The sequence below is a fragment of the Diabrotica virgifera genome, chromosome 3 (assembly GCF_917563875.1).
Source record: "Diabrotica virgifera virgifera chromosome 3, PGI_DIABVI_V3a".
NCBI classification, from domain to species: domain Eukaryota; kingdom Metazoa; phylum Arthropoda; class Insecta; order Coleoptera; family Chrysomelidae; genus Diabrotica; species Diabrotica virgifera.
The window spans coordinates 163488959-163508946 of record NC_065445.1 but is presented as its reverse complement, the minus strand read 5'-3'; the positions used below and the strand labels follow the sequence as shown (position 1 = coordinate 163508946).

Sequence of the window (19988 nt, the reverse complement as noted above, 5' to 3'; positions counted from 1 at the left end):
CATGAATGTTCCTAGAATGTACACACAGGACATTGAAAACATTCCTGGAATGTCCCCAAATGCACACGAATGTCCCTGGAAAGTACCAGGAAAGTGCTGTGTCAGCATTTTAAATATTCTTAGAATGTTCTGTTGGAACATTCCATGAATGTCTACGAATGTTCTTTGGACATTCACAGTCTATTTTTTAGACTGAATGTCTTGTTGGAACATTCCATGAATGTTCTTTGGACATTCACAGTATATTTTTAGACTGAATGTCTTGTTAGAACATTCCATGAATGTCTACGAACGTTCTTTGAACATTCACAGTATATTTTTTAGACATTCACTGAAATATATCGTCAGTAATGTGACTAATACCTCCTATATGTTTTTTCATGAGGTTTGCAGGAGACGAAAAACATTTTTTAAGGTCACTTTCTGGTTTCGTATGTATTCTGACTTTTTTTGTAGTAAATAGATAGTTGAATTTACTGCAAAACAAGTCAAAAAATATATGAAAACAGGAGGTGGCCGAAACAAGTTTTTAGTCTATCTTACAAATCTCTTGAAAAAAACAGATAGGAGGTACTGTCACATCACTGACGATATATGGCCATACCAAATAATACATCCTTGATAAATATAAACATTTTTATTGCAAAAAATCTTTATATACATTTTTTTAATGTAATTTGCTGACATTCCTAAATATTATAAAAAAATGTGTCACATTTGCTTTGTAAACCTTTCTTTTGCTTTTCGTAGCCACATATTCCGTTTCCTTTCTGGTTTTTTGTAGACCACTTCTCTCAGCTGATTCTAAAAGAAAATAAAATAAAAGGTAATTTTTCTATATTTACAATTAACAATCAGAAGAAATATTATTTACAGGTAATAATATGCATAAATAATAATAATAAAAAAATAAATATTAAATAATATTTAAATAAATAATAAATAATATTTAATAAATAAAATAATAATAATGAACATTTTGTATTTTGACAACGACATCCGATGTGGAAGTAGAAACCTTAATAAAATTATTTTTTCAAGTAAATTGTGGCTTATTTCCCCATTAGAATAATTAATTACAAAAAAGCCACAAAGAAATAGATTTTTCACAAACAAATAAGTATTTAGTATTCATTATATTTATTGTTTTTATTATTTACTTTAATGTCCTACTGGTACATTATTTGACAAATAATGACATTTCGAAGTCTGTTAAGTACGATATAACGCCCTTGGGCATTAAATTTAAATAACGACTTAGATACTGTCAAGTTGACAAATATCAACCTAAGTAAAACTATGGTTACCACAATTACGTTACTACTGTTACTGGTAAATGTACTTATTTAAAAACTAATCAATTCAAAATTCATTCAAATTTTTCGCATATAAAGAATAATTTAGTCGGGCATTAAACGTTGAAGGCACCACAGGTATTATAATAATAACGCTTTCGGTCAACGTATATCCCTATAATACCCTTGGTACCTTAATAACTGTAACATAAGATTATACCTTAATTCTTGTTTTCGATTTCTGATGTTTTTATTTATTTACATTGAATATTAATCTGTTTTGTTGTATAATCTACTTCGCAATAATTATGTGATATATTTGACTTAAAATGAATTCAAAAATTTTTTGTAGTTGGGCAACAATGTCAACTTAGATCTCCGATGTAGATAATGAATTACAACAGTATCTATATTGTACGGACTGTATTATTAATTAGGTTATGCATATACCTGTGTGACATAAGCTATTGGAACAGCACAGTCTCTCAAACGAACAGATGAAAGTGAAGTTCTGTCAATATCTTTTTCTAAAAAGTGTTTTGAACATACTCCTCTATTAACAAATCTGATCTATACTTCATGTCTTCTTCGCAGGATCTTCTGGAAAGCTAAAAATACAAAATATATGCATTACTAAGCATTATTAACAAATTTTAGTTTTAAATAAAAAATATGATTAATGAACTCACAAAATTATTATAAAACAGCTTAGAAATTGTTTATTAGTATAGTCGGTTCCCCAAACTCAGACACAACTGGCTAGTGATTTTAGTAGGTAATTTTTTTTGTTTTTGGCCAATTTTGCCAAAATTACAGTAATTAGTACTGAGACTGAGTTTAGCAAATCGACTATAATATTCTGTGTATTCATTAGTTGGTACTGCATATTATAGTGTGTGGTCTACCATCCTATTTATAAAGGCATACACTAGCAAAAACGCAAAAAGAATTATTTTAGTTTTACAAATCCTTTTGTTATTACCTATCTCTATTTACTATTTTAGTTAGGAATAAGCGAAGTTTGTGGCTTATTCACAATTATTATTAAAATAAATGGATATGACCAATTATTAACTTATAAAATAAAATAATAATTCTTCTGATTTATGCCTTTTATTCACTTTGTTATATCTACGTTACTTAAAAGATTTTTTATGAATAGTATTATTAGGGTATTAATAGTATTAATTTATTTTCTGAAATACAGGGCATGCTTTCGTTTACATATTTGCATACTAACCTTTTAATAGGGCTTTTCATTCACAGTCATTTGTTTTGAGCTTCTGTCATAATTGAAACGTTATTCCTGCAGATTTTTTTATCTACATTTGTTTCTGCTACTCCAACTGCGTTAAAAACAGGACACCATTTTATGCACTATGTTAATAATACTATTAAAGCTATTATAAAAGTATCCGAATTAAAAAAATATTCTTAAAAAGCACAAATAATACAAGCAACTAAAAACAATCCACGGCAAGGCAAGGTCGCCAAGATGAAGATGCCAAGATGGCCGAAGCGAGGTCGTTGGTTGGTCGTTTTTAGTCACGTGATGCCCTCTCAAGCGCCATGCACAAAAATATATGCACGGCGAATTTGAAAATGAACGCAAAAGAAATAAATATAAATGCCTCTCTTGGGTTTTGCATAAGTTATAAGTATTTTTTTATTAACAAAATCGCATTCCAAATTGAATATTCGCGAACAATAATTTTTATTACATTTGTATGTTTATAATCTTGGGAAACTCTTTAAATTTGACATATTATTGCACTGTAGGCCTAAAATGTCACTTAGTTTGTCTGGTATGTTATAAGTAATGTTGTATCTCTTACACGTATGTATTATTTCGCAACTTAAAATATAGGAACATTGGTAGTATGTTCACAGAATGTCTTATGGTAACATTCCAGGAATATTTTAAACAGATGTTCACCGAATGTTCCCTAAATGTCCAGGACATTCAAATATTGATAGAACTTTGGTAGTACATTCCTGGAATGTTGTGTGTTGTTAGGGCTACCACACGACCCCTATTCCCATTAACAAAATTATCGATTACGTCATCACGCTCAGATGGATGACGTCACTAATATGAAATATATGCCAAAAAATTGTAATTTAAAAATAAAAATCGACCTCTTTCGGGATTTTGCTCCAAAATCGTCCGTTTTAAAGAAATGAATTTATTCCATAATTTAGCCCCTCTGTATAATCTACTATAATAAATTTTTCATGTCTTCAATTATTTAATTATTGATAAATAATTAGGTACTTCCCTAAAATTTTAATTGAAAATGGCAGATTTTTTGGGAAAACTCGGATTTTCTGAGTAAAATTTTTGTTGAAGAAAATCGGAAAAAAAATAACTTTGTGCAGAACTAAATTACGGTGAATTTTTATTTGAGTGTTTTTGGCTCAAAGGAAAAATTATAGGAGTTACAGACCACTAATTGAAAAAAAAAGAAGATTTAGGAGTGCTAATTTGTTTATAAATAAAATAACACACTTTCTGCGGACTTGTCATACCCCATATTACTAATATATGCAATCTTAAGATTCGATTTTAGCAATAAAATAGCTGGTAAATAATTTTTTCCACCTACCTCTACCGAAAGTATACTTTTCCGGACCTGATTGTAGGGAGCAAAGTTGTACTTTTCCTCCCTAGGGAGGAAAATATTTTTCCTCCCTAGGGAGGAAAAGTAAAAGTGACGTCATAGTATTTCATTCATGAAATATAACTTATTGACGCCCTGTATAATATCTATTTTCTATTACGAAGTATCTATACATTTTAACGTTTATTTATAAAACACCCTCTATTTTGCAGAATGGTAAAAAACAGTAAATTGTTATTTTGATTTAACAATGTTTACATTAATAATTTGACTTATATTTGACAGTTGACAGTTACATTGTACCTACTTGTTGTTTTAGTTCTAATAAATTTTGTTGGTTAGTTACATAAATAAATTAAGTAAAAATGAAAAAATTACTTGTTATTTGAGGAAGGTGGAAAAACCATATGTATAACATGGGAGTAAAGTGCCTTTTCCTCCCTTGAATGATTACTGCCCTCCGCTACGCGTCGGGCAGTAAACTTCATTCTCGGGAGGAAAAGTTACACTTTCCTCCCTTGTTATACAAATAGCTATTCCCAAAAATGGTATTTTTTCGATAATTTTCCCAGACTATCAACAAAATCCAAGAAACCGAAGCGCCAACCCAAATTCTGAGCAGTCTCAACATGATAAGGTTAATATCCCCAAGAATCGCTATACTCTCCGGCTGTCATGGCGGTGTCGAAATGAAATTGCGACTGTCGAAATGAATTAGAATCAGGCCCCTGGGCCCTGATTCTAATTCATTTCGACAGTCGCAATTTCATTTCGACACCGCCATGACAGCCGTAGAGTATGGCGATTCTTATTCATTTCGATATTAGTTACAACTGGGGATATTAACCTTATCATGTTGAGACTGCTCAGAATTTGGGTTGGCGCTCCGGTTTATTGGAATTTGTTAACGAGAATAGTCTGGGAAAATTATCGAAAAAATGCCATTTTTGGGAAAAATTATTTACCAGCTATTTTATTGCTAAAATCGAATCTTAAGATTGCATATATTAGTAATATGGGGTATGACAAGTCCGCAGAAAGTGTGTTATTTTATTTATAAACAAATTAGCACTCCTAAATCTTCTTTTTTTTTCAATTAGTGGTCTGTAACTCCTAAAATTTTTCCTTTGAGCCAAAAACACTCAAATAAAAATTCATCCTAATTTAGTTCTGCATAAAGTTATTTTTTTTTCCGATTTCTTTCAAAAAAATTTTACTCAGAAAATCCGAGTTTTCCCAAAAAATCTGCAATTTTCAATTAAAATTTTAGGGAAGTACCTAATTATTTATCAATAATTAAATAATTGATGACATGAAAGATTTATTATAGTAGATTATACAGAGGGTCTAAATTATGGAATAAATTCATTTCTTTAAAACGGACGATTTTGGAGCAAAATCCCGAAAGAGGTCGATTTTTATTTTTAAATTACAATTTTTTGGCATATATTTCATACTAGTGACGTCATCCATCTGAGCGTGATGACGTAATCGATAATTTTGTTAATGGTAATAGGGGTCGTGTGGTAGGTCATTTGAAAGGGCGTTCAATTCTCTATTCAGTAATATAAACATTAATATCATTAGGTATTTATACAGGGTTGCCAAAAAAAATTTTTTGAATTAAATTAATTGGCGCAAAAAGAAGAATGTATGTAATTTATTTAACTCAAAATACATTGTACTGCTGTCAGAAAATATAAAAAAAGGTTTATTTCACAAATAAACATTTCTTTTCGCTTAAATTAAATCACAAACAGCCTCCCTCCTACCTATTGGCAGTTTGAACATTTAATTTAAGCTAAAAGCAATGTTTATTTGCAAAATAAACATTTTTTCTATTTTCTGACAGCAACAGAATGTATTTTGAGTTAAATAAATTACATGCATTCTTCTTCTTGCGTCAATTAATTTAATTCAAAAAATTTTTTGGCCTCCCTGTATAAATAATGATATTAATGTTTATAATACTAAATAGAAAATTGAACACATTTGTAAATGAGCTACAACACGAACCCCTATTCCTATTTAAAAAAATAATCGATTACGTCATCACGCTCGGATGGATGACGTCACTAGTTTGAAATATATGCCAAGAAATTTAATTTAAAAATAAAAATCGACCTGTTTCGGGATTTTTCTCTAAAATCGTCCATTTTAGAGAAAATGAATTTATTCCATAATTTAGCCCCTCTCTGTATATCAGGAGACCGGCGACAATCTAACCAATAGTTTAGCAATAATTAAAATGTTAATTAAAAAATTTCGGTCGAAATAATAACCAGCAAGATTATGATACACCAGAATAACTATGATTTTCGTATAAAAAAGCACTATACCTATTCAACGTACCTTACAGGATTGAAATTGGACCATTTGAGCGGTCTCAGGAATGTTATAAAGAATCAATTTTTTGGCTTATAAACAAATAGAACCCCTCAGAAAATATTAGATTAAATTAAGTTAACGCTGTTGAAAAGGGCACGGCTTCTGTGTCCTTTTCGAAGAAAAACAAATTGAATTGCGAGGACTGATTCCAGGTATAGCCGGTCAAATTTGACCGGCATTTGCGACCGAGTTATAAACAACAGGATTTTAATCTTTGAACCATTAGATACCTTTTAATTCCGGTCCTCTTTGTACATACAAATTTTCATATCTTCAAGACACTCATAACAAAAAAGATTTATGTCACTGTCACCAAATTATTTAATTATTGATAAATAATTACTTCCCTCAAATTTTAGTTGAAAATTAAAGATTTTGTTTGGAAAACCCGAATTTTCCGAGGAAAATTTCCGTCGAAGGAAATTGGAATAAATTATCAATGTGCAGAATTAAATTACTGTCAATTTTTATGTGAGTGTTTAGGTTTAAAGTTAAAATTTTCGGAGTTATAGAGCAATAATATAAAAAAATATTTCGGAGCGCTAATTTGTTTATAAACAAAATAGCACACTTTCTGTGGACTTTGCACAGCTATATTACTAATATAGGAAACCTTAAGATTTGATTTCAGCATGTCCAGCAATAAAATAGCTGGTAATTAATTTTCCTTGTTTTTTACTAATTTTCCCAGATTATTACCTTACATCTTTCATTGAGTTGATGATTCATGTTGTGGACATTCTCAATTATTATATTTCTAATTTAATACTATTCTATCTAATTCCTCAAAACAAGCAAATTTCAATTAAACCCAGCTATATTATAATACCTTTTGCTTTAGTTTTCCTTGCGAGAAATAAACAAAACACATCTAAACTAAACCTAACCTCGCTTTTGGCCATTCATTCATCTCCGTGTCAAATAATTTCGACAGTCGAAATTATAATATCAACATCCTTTTTAAAGTCGCTATTAATTTCGATAGTCGCTATTTCATGACGTCACTTCGTTAGTTCAACTAAAATCCACAAGGCTCGCACAATCGCATTTCAACCGTCGCCATATTGAAAGCGACTTGTTTTTGGTCGAAATTTGATTTAGAATCAGGGCCCTGGGCCCTGATTCTAATTCATTTCGACAGTCGCAATTTCATTTCGACACCGCCATGACAGCCGCAGAATATAGCGATTCTTATTCATTTCGATATTAGTTACAACTGGGGATATTAACCTTATCATGTTGAGACTGCTCAGAATTTGGGTTGGCGCTCCCGTTTATTGGAACTTGTTGATAGTCTGGGAAAATTATCGAAAAAATGCCATTTTTGGGAAAAATTATTTACCAGCTATTTTATTGCTAAAATCGAATCTTAAGATTGCATATACCCCTAATAACACAAAACATTCCATGAATGTTCCTAGAATGTACACACAGGACATTGAAAACATTCCTGGAATGTCCCCAAATGCACACGAATGTCCCTGGAAAGTCCCAGGAAAGTGCTGTGTCAGCATTTTAAATATTCTTAGAATGTTCTCTTGGAACATTCCATGAATGTCTACGAATGTTCTTTGGACATTCACAGTCTATTTTTTAGACTGAATGTCTTGTTGGAACATTCCATGAATGTTCTTTGGACATTCACAGTATATTTTTAGACTGAATGTCTTGTTAGAACATTCCATGAATGTCTACGAACGTTCTTTGAACATTCACAGTATATTTTTTAGACATTCACTGAAATATATCGTCAGTAATGTGACAATACCTCCTATATGTTTTTTCATGAGGTTTGCAGGAGACGAAAAACATTTTTTAAGGTCACTTTCTGTTTTCGTACGTATTCTGACTTTTTTGTAGTAAATAGATAGTTGAATTTACTGCAAAACAAGTCAAAAAATATATGAAAACAGGAGGTGGCCGAAACAAGTTTTTAGTCTATCTTACAAATCTCTTGAAAAAAACAGATAGGAGGTATTGTCACATCACTGACGATATGTGGCCATACCAAATAATACATCCTTGATAAATATAAACATTTTTATTGCAAAAAATCTTTACATACATTTTTTAATGTAATTTACTGACATTCCTAAATATTATAAAAAAAATGTGTCACATTTGCTTTGTAAACCTTTCTTTTGCTTTTCGTAGCCACATATTCCGTTTCCTTTCTGGTTTTTTGTAGACCACTTCTCTCAGCTGATTCTAAAAGAAAATAAAATAAAAGGTAATTTTTCTATCCTTTACAATTAACAATCAGAAGAAATATTATTTACAGGTAATAATAGGCATAAATAATAATAATAAAAAAATAAATATTAACTAATATTTAAATAAATAATAAATAATATTTAATAAATAAAATAATAATAATGAACATTTTGTATTTTGACAACGACATCCGACGTGGAAGTAGAAACCTTAATAAAATTATTTTTTCAAGTAAATTGTGGCTTATTTCCTCATTAGAATAGTTAATTACAAAAAAGCCACAAAGAAATAGATTTTTCACAAACAAATAAGTATTTAGTATTCATTATATTTATTGTTTTTATTATTTACTTTAATGTCCTACTGGTACATTATTTGACAAATAATGACATTTCGAAGTCTGTTAAGTATGATATAACGCCCTTGGGCATTAAATTTAAATAACGACTTAGATACTGTCAAGTTGACAAATATCAACCTAAGTAAAACTATGGTTACCACAATTATGTTACTACTGTTACTGGTAAATGTACTTATTTAAAAACTAATCAATTCAAAATTCATTCAAATTTTTCACATATAAAGAATAATTTAGTCAGACATTAAACGTTGAAGGCACCACAGGTATTATAATAATAACGCTTTCGGTCAACGTATATCCCTCAGGCCCTTGTTAAAAACACCATTGACCTCAAGCGTTATTATCCTTATAATACCCTTGGTACCTTAATAACTGTAACATAAGATTATACCTTAATTCTTGTTTTCTATTTCTGATGTTTTTATTTATTTACATTGAATATTAATCTGTTTTGTTGTATAATCTACTTCGCAATAATTATGTGATATATTTGACTTAAAATGAATTCAAAAATTTTTTGCAGTTGGGCAACAATGTCAACTTAGATCTCCGATGTAGATAATGAATTACAACAGTATCTATATTGTACAGACTGTATTATTAATTAGGTTATTTATTTATTTATTTATTGAAATATACATCCACCAGGTATAAACCCATAAAGGTGTACATAAGAAAACTACATACATTGACTGAACACTTGATGACAAAATATAAAATAAAATAAAGAATAACCAAAAATGTTTCTGTTGTTAATACACATACACAATAATAAACAAAGACCTTAATAAAGAAAAATAACATGGCATCAATTCGATAAGCTATTGCGTATTTCGCGTTTAAAGATGTTAAAACCAAGAAAAAAAATGCATATACCTGTGTGACATAAGCTATTGGAACAGCACAGTCTCTTAAACGAACAGATGAAAGTGAAGTTCTGTCAATATCTTTTCTAAAAAGTGTTTTGAACATACTCCTCTATTAACAAATCTGATCTATACTTCATGTCTTCTTCGCAGGATCTTCTGGAAAGCTAAAAATACAAAATATATGCATTACTAAGCATTATTAACAAATTTTAGTTTTAAATAAAAAATATGATTAATGGACTCACAAAATATTATAAAACAGCTTAGAAATTGTTTATTAGTATAGTCGGTTCCCCAAACTCTGACACAACTGGCTAGTGATTTTAGTAGGTAATTTTTTTTGTTTTTGGCCAATTTTGCCAAAATTACAGTAATTATTAACTATTTAGTTATTATTTTTTTTTTGCCAATTTTACCAAATTGGCAAAATTATTTACTAAAATCACTAGCCAGTTGTGTCCGAGACTCAGTAGTACTGAGACTGAGTTTAGCGAGACTCAGTAGTACTGAGACTGAGTTTAGCAAATCGACTATAATATTCTGTGTATTCATTAGTTGGTACTGCATATTATAGTGTGTGATCTACCATCCTATTTATAAAGGCATACATTAGCAAAAACGCAAAAAGAATTACTTTAGTTTTACAAATCCTATTGTTATTATCTCTATTTACTATTTTAGTTAGGAATAAGCGAAGTTTGTGGCTTATTCACAATTATTATTAAAATAATAAATGGATATGACCAATTATTAACTTATAAAATAAAATAATAATTCTTCTGATTTATGCCTTTTATTCACTTTGTTATATCTAGGTTACTTAAAAGATTTTTTATGAATAGTATTATTAGGGTATTAATAGTATTAATTTATTTTCTGAAATACAGGGCATGCCTTCGTTTACATATTTGCATACTAACCTTTTAATAGGGCTTTTCATTCACAGTCATTTGTTTGGAGCTTCTGTCATAATTGAAACGTTATTCCTGCAGATTTTTTTATCTACATTTGTTTCTGCTACTCCAACTGCGTTAAAAACAGGACACCATTTTATTCACTATGTTAATAATACTATTAAAGCTATTATAAAAGTATCCGAATTAAAAAAATATTCTTAAAAAGCACAAATAATACAAACAACTAAACAACGATCCGTGGCCAAGATGAAGATGCCAAGATGGCCGAAGCGAGGTCGTTGGTTGGTCGTTTTTAGTCACGTGATGCCCTCTCAAGCGCCATGCACAAAAATATATGCACGGCGAATTTGAAAATGAACGCAAAAGAAATAAATATAAATGCCTCTCTTGGGTTTTGCATAAGTTGTATTTTTTTTATTAACAAAATCGCATTCCAAATTGAATATTCGCGAACAATAATTTTTATTACATTTGTATGTTTATAATATTGTATTAATTGAACTTGGGAAACTCTTTAAATTTGACATATTATTGCACTGTAGGCCTAGTGTCACTTAGTTTGTCTGGTATGTTATAAGTAATGTTGTATCTGTTACACGTATGTATTATTTCGCAACTTAAAATATAGGAACATTGGTAGTATGTTCACAGAATGTCTTATGGTAACATTCCAGGAATAATTTAAACAGATGTTCACCGAATGTTCCCTAAATGTCCAGGACATTCAAATATTGATAGAACTTTGGTAGTACATTCCTGGAATGTTGTGTGTTGTTAGGGACAGTGCGTCCATAAAGTAACGCATAAATTCATTATTTCGTAAACCAGCGACATTAATGAAAAATCCTGAAACGGGTCGATTTTTATTTTTAGATTCAGATTTTTTGGCATATAATATATCATACTAGTGACGTCATCCATCTGGGCGCGATGACGTAATCGATGATTTTTTTAAATGAGAATGGTCATGTGATAGCTCATTTGAAAGGGTATTGAATTCTCTATTCACTAATATAAACATTTACCTAATTATTTATACAAGGTGTTCAAAAAACATTTTTTTAATTAAAATAATTGAAACAAAAAGAAGAATGTACGTAATTTATTTAATTCAAAATACGTTTTACTGTTGTCAGAAAACAGGAAAAAAATGTTTATTTGAGAAATAAATATTGTTTTTTGCTTAAATTCAATGTTAAAGCTGCCACCCACCTGTCGCTTGGCAGTTTGAACATTTCGTTTAAGCGAAAATCAATGTTTATTTGTGAAATAAAATTTTTTTCTGTTTACTGACAGTAGTAAAATGTATTTTGAATGAAATAATTACATTATATTCTTCTTTTTGTCTCACTTATTTTAATTAAAAAATGTTTTTTGAACACACTGTATAAATAATTATGTTAATGTTTATATTCTTGGATAGAGAATTGAATACCCTTTTAAATGAGCTATCATATGACCCCTATTCTCATTTAAAAAAATCATCGATTACGTCATCACACCCAGATGGATGACTTCACTAGTATGATATATATGCCAAAAAACCGTAATTTAAAAATAAAAATCGATGTGTTTCGGGAATTTTCCTTAAAGTAACCAGTTTACGAAATAACGAATTTATGCGTTACTTTATTAGTAATATGGGGTATGACAAGTCCGCAGAAAGTGTGTTATTTTATTTATAAACAAATTAGCACTTCTAAATCTTCTTTATTTTAAAATTAGTGGTCTGTAACTCCTTAAATTTTTCCTTTGAGCCAAAAACACTCAAATAAAAATTCACCGTAATTTAGTTCTGCACAAAGTTATTTTTTTTTTCCGATTTCCTTCAACAAAAATTTTACTCAGAAAATCCGAGTTTTCCCAAAAAATCTGCAATTTTCAATTAAAATTTTAGGGAAGTACCTAATTATTTATCAATAATTAAATAATTGATGACATGAAAGATTTATTATAGTAGATTATACAGAGGGGCTAAATTATGGAATAAATTCATTTCTTTAAAACGGACGATTTTGGAGCAAAATCCCGAAAGAGGTCGATTTTTATTTTTAAATTAGAATTTTTTGGCATATATTTCTTACTAGTGACGTCATCCATCTGAGCGTGATGACGTATTCGATAATTTTGTTAATGGGAATAGGGGTCGTGTGGTAGGTCATTTGAAAGGGCGTTCAATTCTCTATTCAGTAATATAAACATTATTATCATTAGGTATTTATACAGGGTTGGCAAAAAAATTTTTGAATTAAATTAATTGGCGCAAAAAGAAGAATGTATGTAATTTATTTAACTCAAAATACATTGTACTGCTGTCAGAAAATAGAAGAAAAGGTTTATTTCACAAATAAGCATTTCTTTTCGCTTAAATTAAATCACAAACAGCCTCCCTCCTACCTATTGGCAGTTTGAACATTTAATTTAAGCTAAAAGCAATGTTTATTTGCAAAATAAACATTTTTTTCTATTTTCTGCATGCATTCTTCTATGCGTCAATTAATTTAATTCAAAAATTTTTTTGGCCTCCCTGTATAAATAATGATATTAATGTTTATAATACTGAATAGAGAATTGAACGCCTTTGTAAATGAGCTACAACGCGAACCCCTATTCCTATTTAAAAAAATAATCGATTACGTCATCACGCTCGGATGGATGACGTCACTGGTTTGAAATATATGCCAAGAAATTTAATTTAAAAATAAAAATCGACCTGTTTCGGGATTTTTCTCTAAAATCGTCCATTTTAGAGAAAATTAATTTATTCCATAATTTAGCCCCTCTCTGTATATCAGGAGACCGGCGACAATCTAACCAATAGTTTAGCAATAATTAAAATGTTAATTAAAAAATTTCGGTCGAAATAATAACCAGAAAGATTATGATACACCAGAATAACTATGATTTTCGTATAAAAAAGCACTATACCTATTCAACGTACCTTACAGGATTGAAATTGGACCATTTGAGCGGTCTCAGGAATGTTATAAAGAAACAATTTTTTGGCTTATAAACAAATAGAACCCCTCAGAAAATATTAGATTTAATTAAATTAAGTTAACGCTGTTGAAAAGGGTACGGCTTCTGTGTCCTTTTCGAAGAAAAACAAATTGAATTGCGAGGAGTGATTCCAGGTATAAATGGTCAAATTTGACCGGCATTTGCGACAGAGTTATAAACAACAGGATTTTAATCTTTGAACCATTAGATACCTTTTAATTCCGGTCCTCTTTGTACATACAAATTTTCATATCTTCAAGACACTTATAACAAAAAAGATTTATGTCACTGTCACCAAATTATTTAATTATTGATAAATAATTACTTCCCTCAAATTTTAGTTGAAAATTAAAGATTTTGTTTGGAAAACCCGAATTTTCCGAGGAAAATTTCCGTCGAAGGAAATTGGAATAAATTATCAATGTACAGAATTAAATTACTGTCAATTTTTATGTGAGTGTTTTGGTTTAAAGTTAAAATTTTCGGAGTTATAGAGCAATAATAAAAAAAAGATTTCGGAGCGCTAATTTGTTTATAAACAAAATAGCACACTTTCTGTGGACTTTGCACAGCTATATTACTAATATAGGAAATCTTAAGATTTGATTTCAGCATGTCCAGCAATAAAATAGTTGGTAATTAATTTTTCTTGTTTTTTACTAATTTTCCCAGATTATTACCTTACATCTTTCATTGAGTTGATGATTCATGTTGTGGACATTCTCAATTATTATTATTTCTAATTTAATACTATTCTATCTAATTCCTCAAAACAAGCAAATTTCAATTAAACCCAGCTATATTATAATACCTTTTGCTTTAGTTTTCCTTGCAAGAAATAAACAAAACACATCTAAACTAAACCTAACCTCGCTTTTGGCCATTCATTCATCTCCGTGTCTGGCCATTCATTCATCAAATGCGATTGTGCGAGCCTTGTGGATTTTAGTTGAACTAACGAAGTGACGTCATGAAATAGCGACTATCGAAATTAATAGCGACTTTAAAAAGGGTGTTGATATTATAATTTCGACTGTCGAAATTATTTGACACGGAGATGAATGATTGGCCAAAAGCGAGGTTAGGTTTAGTTTAGATGTGTTTTGTTTATTTCTTGCAAGGAAAACTAAAGCAAAAGGTATTATAATATACATAGGTGGGTTTAATTGAAATTTGCTTGTTTTGAGGAATTAGATAGAATAGTATTAAATTAGAAATATAATAATTGAGAATGTCCACAACATGAATCATCAACTCAATGAAAGATGTAAGGTAATAATCTGGGAAAATTAGTAAAAAACAAGAAAAATTAATTACCAGCTATTTTATTGCTGGACATGCTGAAATCAAATCTTAAGACGTCCTATATAAGTAATATAGCTGTGCAAAGTCCACAGAAAGTGTGCTATTTTGTTTATAAACAAATTAGCGCTCCGAAATCTTTTTTTATTATTGCTCTATAACTCCGAAAATTTTAACTTTAAACCAAAACACTCACAAAAATTGACAGTAATTCTGCACATTGATAATTTATTCCAATTTCCTTCGACGGAAATTTTCCTCGGAAAATTCGGGTTTTCCAAACAAAATCTTTAATTTTCAACAAAAATTTGAGGGAAGTAATTATTTATCAATAATTAAATAATTTGGTGACAGTGACATAAATCTTTTTTGTTATAAGTGTCTTGAAGATATGAAAATTTGTATGTACAAAGAGGACCGGAATTAAAAGGTATCTAATGGTTCAAAGATTAAAATCCTGTTGTTTATAACTCTGTCGCAAATGCCGGTCAAATTTGACCGGTTATACCTGAAATCACTCCTCGCAATTCAATTTGTTTTTCTTCGAAAAGGACACAGAAGCCGTGCCCTTTTCAACAGCGTTAACTTAATTTAATTAAATCTAATATTTTCTGAGGGGTTCTATTTGTTTATAAGCCAAAAAATTGTTTCTTTATAACATTCCTGAGACCGCTCAAATGGTCCAATTTCAATCCTGTAAGGAACGTTGAATAGGTATAGTGCTTTTTTATACGAAAATCATAGTTATTCTGGTGTATCATAATCTTTCTGGTTATTATTTCGACCGAAATTTTTTAATTAACATTTTAATTATTGCTAAACTATTGGTTAGATTGTCGCCGGTCTCCTGATATACAGAGAGGGGCTAAATTATGGAATAAATTCATTTTCTCTAAAATGGACTATTTTAGAGAAAAATCCCGAAACGGGTCGATTTTTATTTTTAAATTAAATTTCTTGGCATATATTTCAAACTAGTGACGTCATCCATCCGAGCGTGATGACGTAATCGATTATTTTTTTAAATAGGAATAGGGGTTCGTGTTGTAGCTCATTTACAAAGGCGTTCAATTCTCTATTCAGTATTATAAACATTAATATCATTATTTATACAGGGAGGCCAAAAAAATTTTTGAATTAAATTAATTGACGCAAGAAGAAGAATGCATGTAATTTATTTAACTCAAAATACATTCTATTGCTGTCAGAAAATAGAAAAAAATGTTTATTTTGCAAATAAACATTGCTTTTACGCCCGGTTTCATAATCAACTTAAAGTGAACATTAACTAAAGTCCACTTTAACGTTGACATTTACTCATATGAATTGCATTGACAAGGGTACCAACCTAAAACTTAATGTCCACTTTAACTGATTATGAAACCGGGCGTTAGCTTAAATTAAATGTTCAAACTGCCAATAGGTAGGAGGGAGGCTGTTTGTGATTTAATTTAAGCGAAAAGAAATGCTTATTTGTGAAATAAACCTTTTCTTCTATTTTCTGACAGCAGTACAATGTATTTTGAGTTAAATAAATTACATACATTCTTCTTTTTGCGCCAATTAATTTAATTCAAAAATTTTTTTTGGCAACCCTATATAAATACCTAATGATAATAATGTTTATATTACTGAATAGATAATTGAACGCCCTTTCAAATGACCTACCACACAACCCCTATTCCCATTAACAAAATTATCGATTACGTCATCACGCTCAGATGGATGACGTCACTAGTAAGAAATATATGCCAAAAAATTGTAATTTAAAAATAAAAATCGACCTCTTTCGGGATTTTGCTCCAAAATCGTCCGTTTTAAAGAAATGAATTTATTCCATAATTTAGCCCCTCTGTATAATCTACTATAATAAATCTTTCATGTCATCAATTATTTAATTATTGATAAATAATTATTTACTTCCCTAAAATTTTAATTGAAAATTGCAGATTTTTTGGGAAAACTCGGATTTTCTGAGTAAAATTTTTGTTGAAGGAAATCGGAAAAAAAAATAACTTTGTGCAGAACTAAATTACGGTGAATTTTTATTTGAGTGTTTTTGGCTCAAAGGAAAAATTTTAGGAGTTACAGACCACTAATTGAAAAATAAAGAATATTTAGAAGTGCTAATTTGTTTATAAATAAAATAACACACTTTCTGCGGACTTGTCATACCCCATATTACTAATAAAGTAACGCATAAATTCGTTATTTGGTAAACTGGTTACTTTAAGGAAAATTCCCGAAACACGTCGATTTTTATTTTTAAATTACGGTTTTTTGGCATATATATCATACTAGTGAAGTCATCCATCTGGGCGTGATGACGTAATCGATGATTTTTTTAAATGAGAATAGGGGTCATGTGATAGCTCATTTAAAAGGGTATTCAATTCTCTATCCAAGAATATAAACATTAACATAATTATTTATACAGTGTGTTCAAAAAACATTTTTTAATTAAAATAAGTGAGACAAAAAGAAGAATATAATGTAATTATTTAATTCAAAATACATTTTACTACTGTCAGTAAACAGAAAAAAATTTTATTTGACAAATAAACATTGATTTTCGCTTAAACGAAATGTTCAAACTGCCAAGCGACAGGTGGGTGGCAGCTTTAACATTGAATTTAAGCAAAAAACAATATTTATTTCTCAAATAAACATTTTTTTCCTGTTTTCTGACAACAGTAAAACGTATTTTGAATTAAATAAATTACGTACATTCTTCTTTTTGTTTCAATTATTTTAATTAAAAAAATGTTTTTTGAACACCTGGTATAAATAATTAGGTAAATGTTTATATTAGTGAATAGAGAATTGAATACCCTTTCAAATGAGCTATCACATGACCATTCTCATTTAAAAAAATCATCGATTACGTCATCGCGCCCAGATGGATGACGTCACTAGTATGATATATATGCCAAAAAATCTGAATCTAAAAATAAAAATCGACCCGTTTCAGGATTTTTCATTAATGTCGCTGGTTTACGAAATAATGAATTTATGCGTTACTTTATGGACGCACTGTATATGCAATCTTAAGATTCGATTTTAGCAATAAAATAGCTGGTAAATAATTTTTCCCAAAAATGGCATTTTTTCGATAATTTTCCCAGACTATCAACAAGTTCCAATAAACGGGAGCGCCAACCCAAATTCTGAGCAGTCTCAACATGATAAGATTAATATCCCCAGTTGGAACTAATATCGAAATGAATAAGAATCGCTATATTCTGCGGCTGTCATGGCGGTGTCGAAATGAAATTGCGACTGTCGAAATGAATTAGAATCAGGGGCCTGATTCTAATTCATTTCGACAGTCGCAATTTCATTTCGACACCGCGCGATTCTTGGGGATATTAACCTTATTATGTTGAGACTGCTCAGAATTTGGGTTGGCGCTTCGGTTTCTTGGATTTTGTTGATAGTCTGGGAAAATTATCGAAAAAATACCATTTTTGGGAAAAATTATTTACCAGCTATTTTATTGCTAAAATCGAATCTTAAGATTGCATATATTAGTAATATGGGGTATGACAAGTCCGCAGAAAGTGTGTTATTTTATTTATAAACAAATTAGCACTCCTAAATCTTCTTTTTTTTTTCAATTAGTGGTCTGTAACTCCTATATTTTTTCCTTTGAGCCAAAAACACTCAAATAAAAATTCACCGTAATTTAGTTCTGCACAAAGTTATTTTTTTTCCGATTTCCTTCAACAAAAATTTTACTCAGAAAATCCGAGTTTTCCCAAAAAATCTGCCATTTTCAATTAAAATTTTAGGGAAGTACCTAATTATTTATCAATAATTAAATAATTGAAGACATGAAAGATTTATTATAGTAGATTATACAGAGGGGCTAAATTATGGAATAAATTCATTTCTTTAAAACGGACGATTTTGGAGCAAAATCCCGAAAGAGGTCGATTTTTATTTTTAAATTACAATTTTTTGGCATATATTTCATACTAGTGACGTCATCCATCTGAGCGTGATGACGTAATCGATAATTTTGTTAATGGGAATAGGGGTCGTGTGGTAGGTCATTTGAAAGGGCGTTTAATTCTCTATTCAGTAATATAAACATTAATATCATTAGGTATTTATACATGGTTGCCAAAAAAAAATTTTGAATTAAATTAATTGGCGCAAAAAGAAGAATGTATGTAATTTATTTAACTCAAAATACATTGTACTGCTGTCAAAAAATAGAAAAAAAAGGTTTATTTCACAAATAAACATTTCTTTTCGCTTAAATTAAATCACAAACAGACTCCCTCCTACCTATTGGCAGTTTGAACTTTTAATTTAAGCTAAAAGCAATGTTTATTTGCAAAATAAACATTTTTTTCTATTTTCTGACAGCAATACAATGTATTTTGAGTTAAATAAATTACATGCATTCTTCTTCTTGCGTCAATTAATTTAATTCAAAATTTTTCTTGGCCTCCCTGTATAAATAATGAAACTAATGTTTATAATACTGAATAGAGAATTGAACGCCTTTGTAAATGAGCTACAACACGAACCCATATTCCTATTTAAAAAAATAATTACGTCATCACGCTCGGATGGATGACGTCACTAGTTTGAAATATATGCCAAGAAATTTAATTTAAAAATAAAAATCGACCTGTTTCGGGATTTTTCTCTAAAATCGTCCATTTTAGAGAAAATGAATTTATTCCATAATTTAGCCCCTCTCTGTATATCAGGAGACCGGCGACAATCTAACCAATAGTTTAGCAATAATTAAAATGTTAATTAAAAAATTTCGGTCGAAATAATAACCAGAAAGATTATGATACACCAGAATAACTATGATTTTCATATAAAAAAGCACTATACCTATTCAACGTACCTTACAGGATTGAAATTGGACCATTTGAGCGGTCTCGGGAATGTTATAAAGAAACAATTTTTTGGCTTATAAACAAATAGAACCCCTCAGAAAATATTAGATTAAATTAAATTAAGTTAACGCTGTTGAAAAGAGCACGGCTTCTGTGTCC

General features: G+C 29.7%; 1 protein-coding gene and 1 long non-coding RNA gene across 5 annotated transcripts in view; one reads left to right on the top strand and one right to left on the bottom strand.

Annotated features, from left to right (window-relative positions):
- Positions 1-19988, top strand: part of LOC126882197 (replication factor C subunit 2) — a 238026-nt gene that overhangs the window by 29922 nt on the left and 188116 nt on the right. The window lies entirely within an intron of this gene.
- Positions 623-19988, bottom strand: part of LOC126882202 (uncharacterized) — a 157130-nt gene continuing 137764 nt past the window's right edge. Inside the window, exons 1-3 of one of the 4 annotated variants that reach the window (XR_007697215.1) lie at positions 10669-11474; positions 9756-9912; positions 623-804 (exon numbers count right to left, since the gene is read on the bottom strand). This is a non-coding gene — a long non-coding RNA (uncharacterized LOC126882202). Of the gene's footprint in view, positions 805-8330; positions 8513-9755; positions 9913-10668; positions 11475-19988 lie in introns of those variants that run through there. The other 3 variants (XR_007697214.1, XR_007697216.1, XR_007697213.1) reach the window with 3 other exon arrangements.